Source organism: Arachis hypogaea, chromosome 3 (genome assembly GCF_003086295.3).
Source record: "Arachis hypogaea cultivar Tifrunner chromosome 3, arahy.Tifrunner.gnm2.J5K5, whole genome shotgun sequence".
Taxonomy (NCBI): domain Eukaryota; kingdom Viridiplantae; phylum Streptophyta; class Magnoliopsida; order Fabales; family Fabaceae; genus Arachis; species Arachis hypogaea.
Window position 1 is genome coordinate 54,491,101 of NC_092038.1, and position 13,482 is coordinate 54,504,582.

Consider the following 13,482-nt stretch of genomic DNA (forward strand, 5'->3'; position numbering starts at 1 on the left):
TCTTATCTTTTTCTTAAAATCAAACGCTTTAAGATAGCCCAAAATATAATTAAAAAAAAGAATAAAGTTTCTAGCTCCTAAAGGTGTTAGGCAAAAAGGATGAATTTTGAAAAAAAAAACATCTTAAAAAGTTGAATTTCTTTTTAAGTGAGAACTAAATTGGTGGAAGTGGATTGATTGAATTTGAAGTGTAAAAAGTGTCTTCTAGTTAAGAATAAACCAAACTAGATGTCTCTTTACTAATGTCACATGTCATGCACACTCTTTTATCGGGACACCTCTTTGTTATGAACATTCGGACCAGTGTTAGAACTGCTATGTTAACTTGTAAAAATCAACTTCATTTTTTTTACATCTATTTTTAATTAAAAAGACTTAAAATTATAGGAATATCCAAAAAGAGTAAATTGAATGTGATAGTGTAACTATTAGATAATGTACTCCTTTTAAAATAACTTGAGACTATAAAAAGATCTCAACTCACTTCTCTTAAAGAACTTTTTTTTAAAATTTGAGAGATCATTTCTATCCTTTGTTCTCTCTAATTCTTTTTATTATTTTTCACTTTATTTATCAAATTCAAACAAAAAAATTTCATAAAATTAGTATTCGTGTGTTCTATTAAATACCCAACAATAAATTTTAATTAACACTTATTCACTTTAAAAGAATTTATTTATCCTTATATGACATTATAAACGTCTCAACACTTATTTTTTATTACTATTTTTCATCTTTAATTTTTGTATTACTTATTTGTCATTAATAAAAATATATTTTTTTCATAAATTTATTTATTTTTAATTTTTAATTTTTAATTTTTTCATTTAATCTATTTTTACAAAACTCAATCTGTAAATATGAAAACGATTGGTGAAAGAATATGTATATGCATTTCAATTTTAAATATATTTTGTACATAAATCGTTGCACATTTTTACAAATTTTTTTATATATACTTTATTTTTTAAGTGTCCTCTCTTTATTTATAATACATAAATTTAAATCAACATCAAAATATAATTTTTTTTAAATTATAAATAAACAATATTAAAAGAAATTTATTTTATTTACGTGATTTGTCCTCTTAATATAATGTGGGCCTTAATTAAAATGAGATACAAAAAATTATATTTAATAGTAAATTAAGCATTAATTAATTCCTAATTTCATACAAGTATAAGAAGCATGACTGCGTGAGTGCTCACTAAAATCATTTTTCATACTGAAATTGTGCATTACTCTCACGTGGCACGTACAAGTTTGGTGGACCACAATCATCCACATAGGGTGCAGGCGGTCCCACAACCTGAAAATCCACTTTCCCTTTTGTAAGTAACATTGACACACAATCCGAGTTATCCACGTTCATCTGACGTGGATCTGACATGACATCATAATGCAAGCTTAAAACAAAAGGTTAATTCTATGATGTTTAATAATTGTTGTTTAATTTTTACCTAATTTTTTTTGTGATAAATTTTGAATTTTTAAAAATAATTTATTTTTATATTTTTTAAATTAAATATTAATTTTTAATTATTTTTAATAAATAGACATTATTTTTTAGGCACTATAACATTTACCAAAACAAAAACATACTAATATGTTTAGTATATATTAAAATTAATCATTACAATTAATTATTAATAAAAAAATATATATCAAAAAGAAATTAAATAATATATATTTATATATAAATATATAATAATTAATTTTAATATATAAATAATATTTTTAAAAAATATTTATAGATTTTTTTATAGTTTTAAGATTTTTTTTTAATTTTAGCCCAAGCTTAAAACTAAATAAAAAATATATTTTTATACATATTTTTTTATAATATTTTGCTTAGTAGTTATTATTAATCATCTTTTAAAAATAGTATTTGTTCATCAAAATCAGTCACTAAAATTAGTCATTAATACATTTATGTATAAATATGTGTAATTTAATTTATTTTTAATGTATATTTATATTTTAACATATATTTTATACTGATAACTGATTTTAATGACTAATTTTAATATACATGTTGCACAATCAATTATCTTTAATATCAAAAGTAAAAAATATAAAAAAAAAGACACAATAAAAATTGTATCTAAGACTTTTAAATTTAGAAGGTTAATAATTATGGAATAAATATTAATTGGATTTTTAAGATATTTAATTTTTCATAAAAAATTAAGAACTAATATTTTAATCTCCTAAAATTTATTTTTTCTAAAATAAATAAATAAATAAATATAGTGACATATACTCTAGAAAAATTTTCAAGTATCTAAAAATATTGATGTTCTAATAATTTTAAGCATTAATCACAATTATAAAATTTAAATAAAATTGAGATCAACAACAAAAAATACTGAAACATCGGTATTCATAACGGTGACAATACTGTTAACAAGACAAATATGATTCTATATTCAATACAATGTCTAAAGTGATTATCATAGACCACACTGTTGCAATTTATGGTACATCAATGTATGACAGAAAACGTAAAATATATATGGTACTCAACAGTTTATATAGCAGACAAAGGTAATCTAAAAAGATAGGAATTACAAATAAATTTTTGAAAAATTTAAAAGCGTGACAAAAATAATCAAATTATTAAATATATATTCTCAAAAATATCTTTAGAGATTAGATTAATTTTGATGTAATCTTTTGTGCAAATACTTATGCGATTCGAAGAAAATAAAGTATACAACGATCCATGAAAATTAATTTGCTATTAAAAATTAAAAAAAAATTATATCCTAAATTTTAAATTATAAATCCTAAATTTTAAATTTTAAATTCTAAATCTAAACTATTAATATAAAATATAATAAATAAAAATTTAATATTTATTTACTTGATAAAAAATGCAATACTTAGTAATAAACATTTAAGAATGAGTTAGACTTTCGCAAGCATTATTAAAAAAGTAAAATCTTTCTATTCTTAAAATTTGGTGATGGCAAGTAATTTTTCTTTTATTCTTTTTATGAATAAGTGAAACTTTTTTATTAAAAAGGTCTATAAATCAAAATCTTGTTTTAATTGTTTGTATGGATCTTTTAAATAATTATCTAAATATTTTAAAAAAATTCGAATATAAATATTAAAGTTTTATTATTTGTCACTTATAAAGAGATATGATTTTTCATTAATTTTTTATACTTTAAAATTATTTATAAAACGTATTTATTATTTATATCTTTTGAAATTAATTTTATTAATAATATAAATTTTTGAGTATTATTTTGAATAATTTACTTATTAAACATTTTGAAGAATTTCAATTTTTTTTAAATATTAATATTCCAATAATTTTAATTATAAAAAATATTTAATATATATTAATTAAAATCAACCGCTAAAATTACTAGAATACCAGTATTTTAAAAACTTTTAAAACTTTTTCCATACATTCTCTCTTTTATAACTAGACCTGAATTGACAAATTTCTCTTTCACCACCTGCCATGTATGTTGACCTTTAATATGGGAATGTATTGGAAGTTATCAGGCATATTGTCCCAGTTGGTTTGCCTTTGTAGTTTGTACGTTTGCCATGACCTTCGCTCAGCTAACGGCTTTCAGATGCTGACCATCTAACCACATGAATGCCTACTCTTGGAATAGTCCAATGCTGTGGGAGAATCCTCCATTATTAGACTTGCAGCCTCTGATCTTTGAACGTTTATATTTTCTTGCTTTTTTTTTCTTTTTTTAAATTAAAAAAAAAAGAAAAGAAAAATCAAAGTTTAACTTTAACGAATTTCACTTATTCAAATAATTAAATTGAGAATCAACTTGTTTTGATCAATAATCATTTAATATTTATCTTTTATTTTAAACTTTTTTTTTCTATTTTAACCTTTGCAAATGAACCATTTATTAGTTGATTGTTGGTTGATATAATTAATTTCTTAGCGAAATTGTTTTAAACGATTTTTGTAATCTATTAAAAAAATTGTGAACCAGCCCTTCTCGATATATATGATTTTTAATTAAAAATAATTAATTAAATATACTTATTATTTATTAAATATATATGATTATCACTAACTTCATCACAAATTAGTAGAGCATTTGATTTGATTGAAATTATTAGTAAATGTCTTAAATGTAGTGATTGTTAATATAAAAGTAAAAGATATTAAAGAAAAAGTAGTTAATTATTAAAAAATTACTTTTAGTATTCTTATGAATAAAATATTAGATTAAAAGTTGGGAGGGGAATGCTTGAGTGCTTGACCAAGAAGGGTAAGCGCAAGTGCAATTAGGAAAACGTGTAGGAGGGATAATAACTAACAAAGAACAAACTGTGGGTGGTATGGTCTATTAATCTAAGTGTATTCTTTTTTGAATGTGTGAAAAATAATTTTTTTATTAATTATGTTTAATACATAAAATAAAAGATGTACTCATTAAATATACATAAAATAATTGCATATATTATTTGTATTATATTTGGAAATCCATTTTTAGGACATTGAAATTTAGGACCCAAAACTGGGTTCTGTTCCAACGGATAATTGTGTCAGCTGCTTTCTGTTGCTGCTGCTTTTGTATGTTTTATATGCCTGCCAGGGTGTCCACTATGACTTTTTAATTTTGGTGTTGTATTTTCAATAGGATTTTTTAACAATATTAAAATTTATATGGAGATCATAAATTTAAACGTTGGATGTATTTTTTTTATGTGGAGATTACAAATTTAAAGTCAGATTTATGATTTTTAATTTTTTTAAAATATACAAATTTAAAGGTTAAATTTTTTTATTTTAATTTTTAAATATACAATTTTGATTCTTATTTTAATATTAAAAAATTTTTAAATATATAAATCAAACTCTATGGTTTATTTTACAGTAAAAAAATTGTTTTAACACAAAATTAAATGTGCATTATAAAATTTGACTCTCAGATGTTTTTACAAATTTAATTATTTTTTAAATTTCAGGATCTGATTTATTATTTAAAATAAAAAATAAAAATTCATATAAAAAATCACACTAAAAAAAATAAAAGTTCATATAAAAAATACACCAATTAACTATTACAATGAATTACATACAATTTTCTTTTATTTCTAAAAAAAATTAGCCGTCCACTACTCCCACATAAGACTTGTTAGTTCTAACTGAAATTTTACTTGAAAAATCTATTTGTGATGTAATAATTAATGATCATCTAAAATTGAAGAAGAATGATAGAAACTATTAGAATATTCTTGAAGATTATTTTGATTATGGTTATGAAAACATGACAAAATAAGATATTGAGAGCAAGACATAAAAATTAGTGTTTTATATTTTATATGGTGATAAATTAGAACAAATTATGAAAATTCAATTTATTCTTATTTTTTTATTCGAAAAAAATTTGAAAAAATATCATAATAAAAAATATAGTTATAAAAAATTAACAAGCATAAAAAAAATTAAGTTGTGTCTCTTGTTAGTGTTTCGTACCTGTAAACAAATACAGGTAAAAATTAATGAACATAAGGTTTGAATCCAAGTTCTCCTTGTTACTGTATGCTCCCTTACTATTTTATATGATAATTATTAAATATATAGTAAAATCGTACAATAATTTTGTTAGATATTATCTTAATTTGATATTTCCTTATGTTTAAATTAATTATATTTTTTATTATGCATAATTATTAATATCAATATAAATATTATTAAATATGTATAAATAAAAAATATAAAATATTTTTATTAATTACAATATAACTATATTTTATGATTATATGATATTTATTAATATTATTTTTTCAATAAATACATATAGCATATACTAATATAATAAAAAATATCAACTAATTAGTTAGTTTTTAAAATTAAAAATAATTACTTTAATATAAAAATAAAATTAAAAAATTTTTATTATAAAAAATACTAGAATTTTATATAATTATATAATAATAACTGAATTATAACTTATTGATTATAATTTGTTGAGACTTAATTATTTTTAAAATATTAGTGAAGATATATATTTCAAATTTTAGTTTTTAAGTTTTTGAATATTTTATATTTTTTATTTACATGAGACTGAATTAACTAATTCAATAAGTGACCTATTAGTTCAACTAATGAACTAGTAAATTAATAGTCTGATTAGTTCAATTTTAACAATTATGCATAATGTAGTTATACACTGATATTTTTAATATTTTCAATAAATTAATAATATAAATAAATAAATAGTTTGAAAAAGGAAAATAAAAACTACCATCTTACTCTAAATAGTTTGGAAAAGAAATTAACTTTAGTATATTAAATAAAAAACTAAATATAATAGATAAGTAAATATATTATTTGAATTTTATAAAACTTGGTAAATTTGATAACAAAATAAATCTGTAAATTTTACCAAAAAAAAATGATGTTATTTTGGTGAGTGTGTAGGAATTGAATGGTCTCAAGTATCAAGCCTATTTCGTAGCTTTTGCTTTGCATCACATTTTTTTTTCTTATATTTATGTCATATGATTTTTTTAATATTTAGAATTATACATACCGAAATTTTTTACTTTTTTTTTCTGATGTCTTCAAAAGTAAAGTGTTAAAATTATATAATATTTTGTATATTATATTAATTTTTAAGGAAGAAATTTTTTTTAAGTGGGATAGAATGTAACACTCTGAGTATTTGGAAAATTAAAAAAGAGAATTATTTATAAATTATTATGTTTATTTATGGTTTTATTTTTAGAAAATTATTTTTACCAAAAGTAATTAAATCAAAATTACGATAATTTGAGTTTAAAACTAATTAGAATTTATATAATATTTATGATAATCAGGTATTTTCTTATTTAAAATTTAAAGTTTTAATAAATAAAAAATAATAAGGATATGTTAGTTTAATTTCAATAATCGAGATTTGGGGTTTAACACTTTGATTTTCTGAACTAAAAGAAAATTAATTAGAGTATTTATTTAAAAATAATTTGTAAGTTGATAAATAAGGACTTGAAGTAATATGGATTATATTTGATTTTAAATTACTATTCTACCCTCAAATTTTATTAGAATGCCTAAACTACTCTTTTCTAACCCTAGCCTTAACCTCTCTAGCCCTAATCAGCACCACTCACCCCTTTTTTCCATCCACACCTACGTAGAAAGAAAGAGAGAAATCATATAAGAGGGAAAGAGAAATAAAGAGGGAAAAGAAAGCAAGAAGGAAGGGGGGAGTGGGAGAGGAAGACGATGCAGTGGGCGTCACTACCACCGGTGCCGCCTTCGAGTTACCATGGGGAGAGAGAGAGAGAGAGAGAGAGAGAGAGAGAGAGAGAGAGAGAGAGAGAGAGAGAGAGAGAGAGAGAGAGAGAGAGAGAGAGAGAGAGAGAGAGAGAGAGGCGTGTCGGAGAAGAGGGGGAGGAGGCTGTGTCCTGCGCTATGGTGCATTGTCGCTGAAACTCCGCTGACACCAAGCTGTCACCATCATCGTAGGTATCGCCGTCGAGCTCGAATAGAGAGAGAGAGAGAGGTGGTTTTCTTCACCACTGCTGCCATTCGTGGAGCCCGACGCCATTGTCGAAGCTGTGTCATCGTCGCTGAATAGTAACCGCTCGCGAAGAAGGAGAAAAGCGGTGGTGGTGGGCTGTTTCCACCACCCCTGCTGCCGTCGCTGTTGAAACGCAGCCATAGCTTTCAGGAGCCGCCGTCATCACTATTGGGTTTGACTGGAAGAGAGGAGCTGACAGTGGTGAATGTTGATATTGCTGCATGTGAGAAAGAAGGGCTAGTACGCTGTCTCAAAGTCGTTGCATCACCGCCAGAGCTTCCTGTCGTTGTTCTGCCTGCCGAATGTCATCACCAGAGTTGTATCCATTCCGTTCTTTGGGTTCTTATCTAAGTACAATAGGTTGTCATGCTCTGAAATTTTTATAGTCGTTGTTCTGTTATATATTACTGAGGTTTTTGCGACATTAATGTCTCAGGGTTGAGTTATTGTTGTTGCATGGTGCTTCTGTGGCTGTTACTGCTGCGGAAATTATGATTGATTTGAGTATAGTTATGTATGGTAGTTGATAGGATAATTATTGTAATAATTTGGTTGGAAATTCTAATTTTGATTGATTATGTGAAATTGATTGAGAAATAATTGGTGAATTGTTGTGAACGAGGCACTTCTTCAGGGTAGTTAAGTCTTATTTTTAGAGGAGGTTATGTCCAAAATTTTATAAAAATATAGGATTTAGTTAATTTGAATTGTATAAATTATACCCAGGATGTATGATTAATAAATTGGATATTTGATAGCTAGAAATAAATGGTTACAGCGTTTTAAAGTGGTTTGAATTAAGTGGGTTAAAAGTAAAAAAAAAAATAAAGTGAATTTAAAGATTAAAGTTTAAAGAAAAAAAAGCTTAAGAAGAATAAGGAAAAGTTAAAGAAATATATAAAGGTAAAGATTAAACCGATTTTAGTGATAAAAGGATAATTATGTAAAAATTTAAGGGTAGAAAAGTAATTACGTAAAAGTTAAGGATTAAAGTGCATATGTATGTGTATATAAAAAGTTAAGGGTAAAAATAAAGAAAAGATAAAGTTAAGAAAAAGGTTAAAGAGGAAGATTAAGAAAAAAGTTAAGAAAATGAGTAAAGATAAGGTCAAGAGAAGTTTGAAGATTAAGATTTAAGAATTAAGATTTAAGGAATTAAGGTTTAAGGTTTAAAGGAAATGAGGTTTGAAAAAAAATTGAATTATTTAAATTAAAGAACTTGGATTTTAGCATGATCTCGTGAGGAAGGCAAAATGTAAGCTTAATTGAGATATTGTGTATGAGACTTAGTGGAGCAGTGATATGTAACGCTCACTTGAGACCCAAATGATGAGGCTTAGTAGGGACGGTGACATGCAATGCCCACTTGAGATCCAAAGGATAAGGCTCAATGAAGATAGTGATACGTATTTCTCACTTGAGACCGAAAGGATGTTTTCTCTGTGAGGATGGTGGTAAGTAACTTCAACCTTAAAAATGTTGTCGAACTATGGGCAATCAATCGACACGTGACCTCATGGCCTGTATAAAAATAGACATTCATCATATGCATTTGTATGAATTGCTTGGATGTGCCTTTTATTGCATTGTTAGGTTATTTGTGAAATTTTCTTCCATTTGACTTGCGTGAATTACTTGTATGTCTGTATTGTGAAACTTGCTTGTGCTTGTTAGTTTATAAATGTGATTGTAAATTGAGGTGATTGAGAGTTGATTAATGCAACTTAAAATTATTTCAAAATAATGTAATTTAAAGGAAACTGCTAAATTATTTAAAGTAAGACTCAGAATTTTAAAGGTTTAATAAAGGAAATTATTCCTGAAAGATAAGAGAGCTATGTGCATTTATTCTTTACTTTTACGGTATTTTCGACCTCTACGGAGAACTTATGGTTTAGTTCTCGCTCTAAAATTTTTCACCCTTTCAGTGACACAGGCTTGAAGACTCAGTGTGAATCCACGGGCAAATAGTAGAGTTTGCTTATGAGTTAAGTGCTTTCATAGAGTTCCCTCGTTCTTGTTACTTAAGATTTTATTTTATACAGAGAGGTAGTTGTTGTATCTGAGTTTAATTTGATTTATTTTGTATAACATTTATTATTATTAGGGTTAAGTACTTTTTTTGTCCCTGAGACTTTGGGTCAAAATCAAAATCGTCTCCAACCTTTTTTTCTTATTAAAATCATCATCAACATTACAAAATGTTATAAAATCATCCTTTTGTCCATGAAAAATATTTTTGGATAATATTACCCTTAAACAAAAATAAAAAAACCTTTAGAAGCTGGGTTCCATAAAATCCAATCCCTTTCCACGCCACATTCCTTCACTTCCTTCAGAAGCCGCAAGCTCTTCCCTCAGCTGCGGCACCTCATGCTGTGGTTACCAGCAGCGCTATGACGATGATGATGAAGGATCTAGCTCCACCACAACTTCGACAGGGAGAACCAGCCATATAAAAAATAGAGAAGCTCGCAGATCTGCTAAACTTAACAGGGTGCGAGAATGAGGCGGAGGCGAAGAAGAAGGAAGAGACGCTGGTGGAGCTGAAGCGAGTGGTGAAGGACCTGCAGTAGGAAGAGGACTTGGCAATTTGTAATTTTCTGGGTATTTTAGAGTTTTTGCCAAACCTTCAAATTGTACTCTCGACACACAAGACCTTCAAATCAGACTCTCATAATGGCGGAAAACGGTATCACCAACCCTCTACTCCCTCTATCCTCCTCCTCTAACCACATAATCCTCAACCTCTCCGAATCCCAATGGCCTAGAGCTTTCCCCAACCCGTTTCTGTTCATCAGATGCTCTGAACCACCAATTATTCCTCTTGCTTCAACCGTAAACCCCTTTCGAAACGGTACACAAAACATGGAGGGAGTGTACGAGTGGGTGAAAACCCTTGCCTTTGAAACTGATTTGAGTGGTGGTGTTTGGAGCATGCTTGATGGTAGGGTATTTGGCAACGAAGTTGTTTAGCCATTTTAAGGGGTTCCGGGTTCATCTTTCTTAGGCCATTAATTGGAATTTGATGTTAATTTGATTATGATGACTTCTATTAATAGCTACTGAATTGTTGGTTGCATGTGGGTTCTACATCTTCAATTTGATGATTTGCATTTTTAATTTCCTCATGGTTATCCTTAACCCATGTTTGAATATAATTTGTTCAAAATCCCCTATCTTTGCTACATAATTAGGAGAGTGCATAGAAGGCAGATGTTCTTACTAACAAGGGTGAAAAGGAGGAGAGATGATGAAGAATGGTATTTTAGTCCAAAAAATAGAAAGAGGATTAATAAGAAAAAAGTACTTAACCCTTATTAAGAAAAAAAGGTCGGAGATGATTTTAATTTTGACCCAAAATGTTAGGGACAAAAAAGTACTTAACCCTTATTACTATTAGTATTTAAGTGATTATTATTACTTGAAAATCTTTGATAAATTATTTTAATAAATAAAAACAAAATTTTCTGTTGTTTCCTTAAAACCTAGAACGTGATATTGACATAAAGGTTTAGTATTAAATATATAACAAAGAAAAACAGGCCGGTAACACCTTACTTTTAGTATAATCATGACGTGCTAGAAGTTGGGCCGTTATAATATGGTGTTAGAGCAGTCTTTCCTGTAGAGCCTTGGAAGTGGACTGACTATTGGTGCACGGATTTTCACACTCCATGCAATTGAACCAGCAAGTGCACTGGGTTGTTGGTGCTAGCCAAACGTCGACTCAGAATTTCGCAATAGAAAGAAGTGCGTTGCAAGTATAGTTCCGAGTCAACACTTAGTTCTCAACCAAAGTTTAATTTTGTTTGTCACTACACAAACCAATAAAAATCGGGAGTTTTGAAGTCGCGGGTCATCTTCCCTCAGACAATGCAAATTAGGCACATATTCTTGGTTGTGAAATCATGGGGGTTGCAATTAAAGAATGAAAGATTAAAAGAACTAAGCGAATATAAGAACTAAGAAATGATTGAAAAAGATATATAATGCAATTAAAATGGAAACAAGATCAAAACTTAGTGGAAATTCTATGAATGCATAAAAAGCCTTGACTTGGGAATGAGAATTAAGGAATCCTATCATCGTCATAACCACAACTATGATAATTATGATGAGTCAATCTCGCTTTGTCAACCCCTAACATTGAGAAGTAAGTCAAGAAGGCATAATTGACCTTAATCCATAAGTCCTAGCTAACTTACAATTAATTGGTAAAAAGCTGGCGTCAATGGAAACAAGAGTCAACTAATTACCGAAGAATTATCGCTAAATGTCGGACATCATGACTCTAGTATCCTAAGAACAAATTTTCTTAGCCAAGGTGTGAAAATCTACTCAAAATTACCAAATGGCATTTTCACAAACACTTGGTGGGTATAAAAGTAAAACATAGGAAATTGCAAAGGAAAATGAAAGCTATAACCAAAATATTCACAATAACAACAATAAACATGCAATCAAGCAAATATAAACCATAAAACACTAAATTCATCAACCAAAACTTCAAGAAACCAAAATTGCATAAATGAACAAAGTAACTTGAAATAGATGAAAATGTAACAAGAGTAGTGAAATTAAAGAGGAAATTAAGAAGTACTTACATTAAAGATGAGCAAAATCCAAGATCAAAACTTGCTATAAAATGCTACAATGAAAATTTGTAAAACCTTAAATAAAACCCTAAGAGAGAATTTCTATCTACACTACTCCTACTCCTAATTATCTATCCTAAAAATGTAAAATGAGCTCTGTAACACCCTACCATACAGAGTCTTATGCTTAAGTCATAATTCAGAGATGGCAAGGTATTACGACCTCTAAAATAAAAATTTAGTACGTATAGTAGTATGAATAATTGGTTATAACTAGGAGTCTTTGAAGAAAAAGGGGTAAAACAAAATCGCAACTCGAAAGCGCAACACTCCAATCGAAAACGTGACGAATAAGGAATAAGCTAAAGCGAGATCATATATACAAAGGAGTGTCAGAAGCAGGAATATCAAAACTCAAAATCCGATTGTGAAGATAACTGGTCCGAGCATAGCAATATATACATGTAAATAAAATAGGAAACCCCAAAAGAAACCCAAAGGGACATAAATACAGAAAACCTATTCTCCAAAACCTCCTATAAGAGGAGTCATCATAGTTTGTATTATTTAGTAGAGATAAAAGTATCAAACAGAAAACATAAAACCAAAATAGAGTCCCAAGAACAAAGGATCTTCGAACGATCCAGAAGTCTCCATCATGCTTCAGCAAGAAAGCCTCTTGTCCTGCATTTCAAAACCACAAAATCCGCATGGGTGAGAACCGGAGGTTCTAAGTATGGTAACAGTACACACATATCTAACATGTAATGTCCTGGGAAAGCCAAAGACAATCCTAGAACTTCCACTAGATAAATTCAAAGCTTATAAATAGACTAAACCATAATTGGCAACTAACTAAAGATTCTTCAGTCTATCTATTACTTCCCTTTCCAAGTCCTTCAGACCTCCCAACCACCAGCAGGAGTATAATATAGCAAACACATTTATATCAGACAAAAGATATATAAATAGGAAACAGATACGACATTTAGACAATTAGCAAGTAATATGCAGTCAATTAGGCAATTCCAAACAATTCACATAATATGCACATCATGAATGCCTATCCCTAATGGCTGATGATATCATCTATCGGTTATATAGCCAACCCGACAAGTCCTGGTAGCTAACCATTGGACCGTCCCTCTATCGTGCATCCCCAACTCGAGTTATTTTCGATCATCATCATGATCATAACCATAATCATACAACACCCACACTAATGTGTATCCATACAACACCCACACTAGTGTTTATCCACGGGGGCGAGCTCATCTGGAACTTTCACAGTGTCCGGCCATACTTACGACATAAGGTCAGCAGATTATCGAGTCTCTACCTGGAGCACGTGGTGGCTA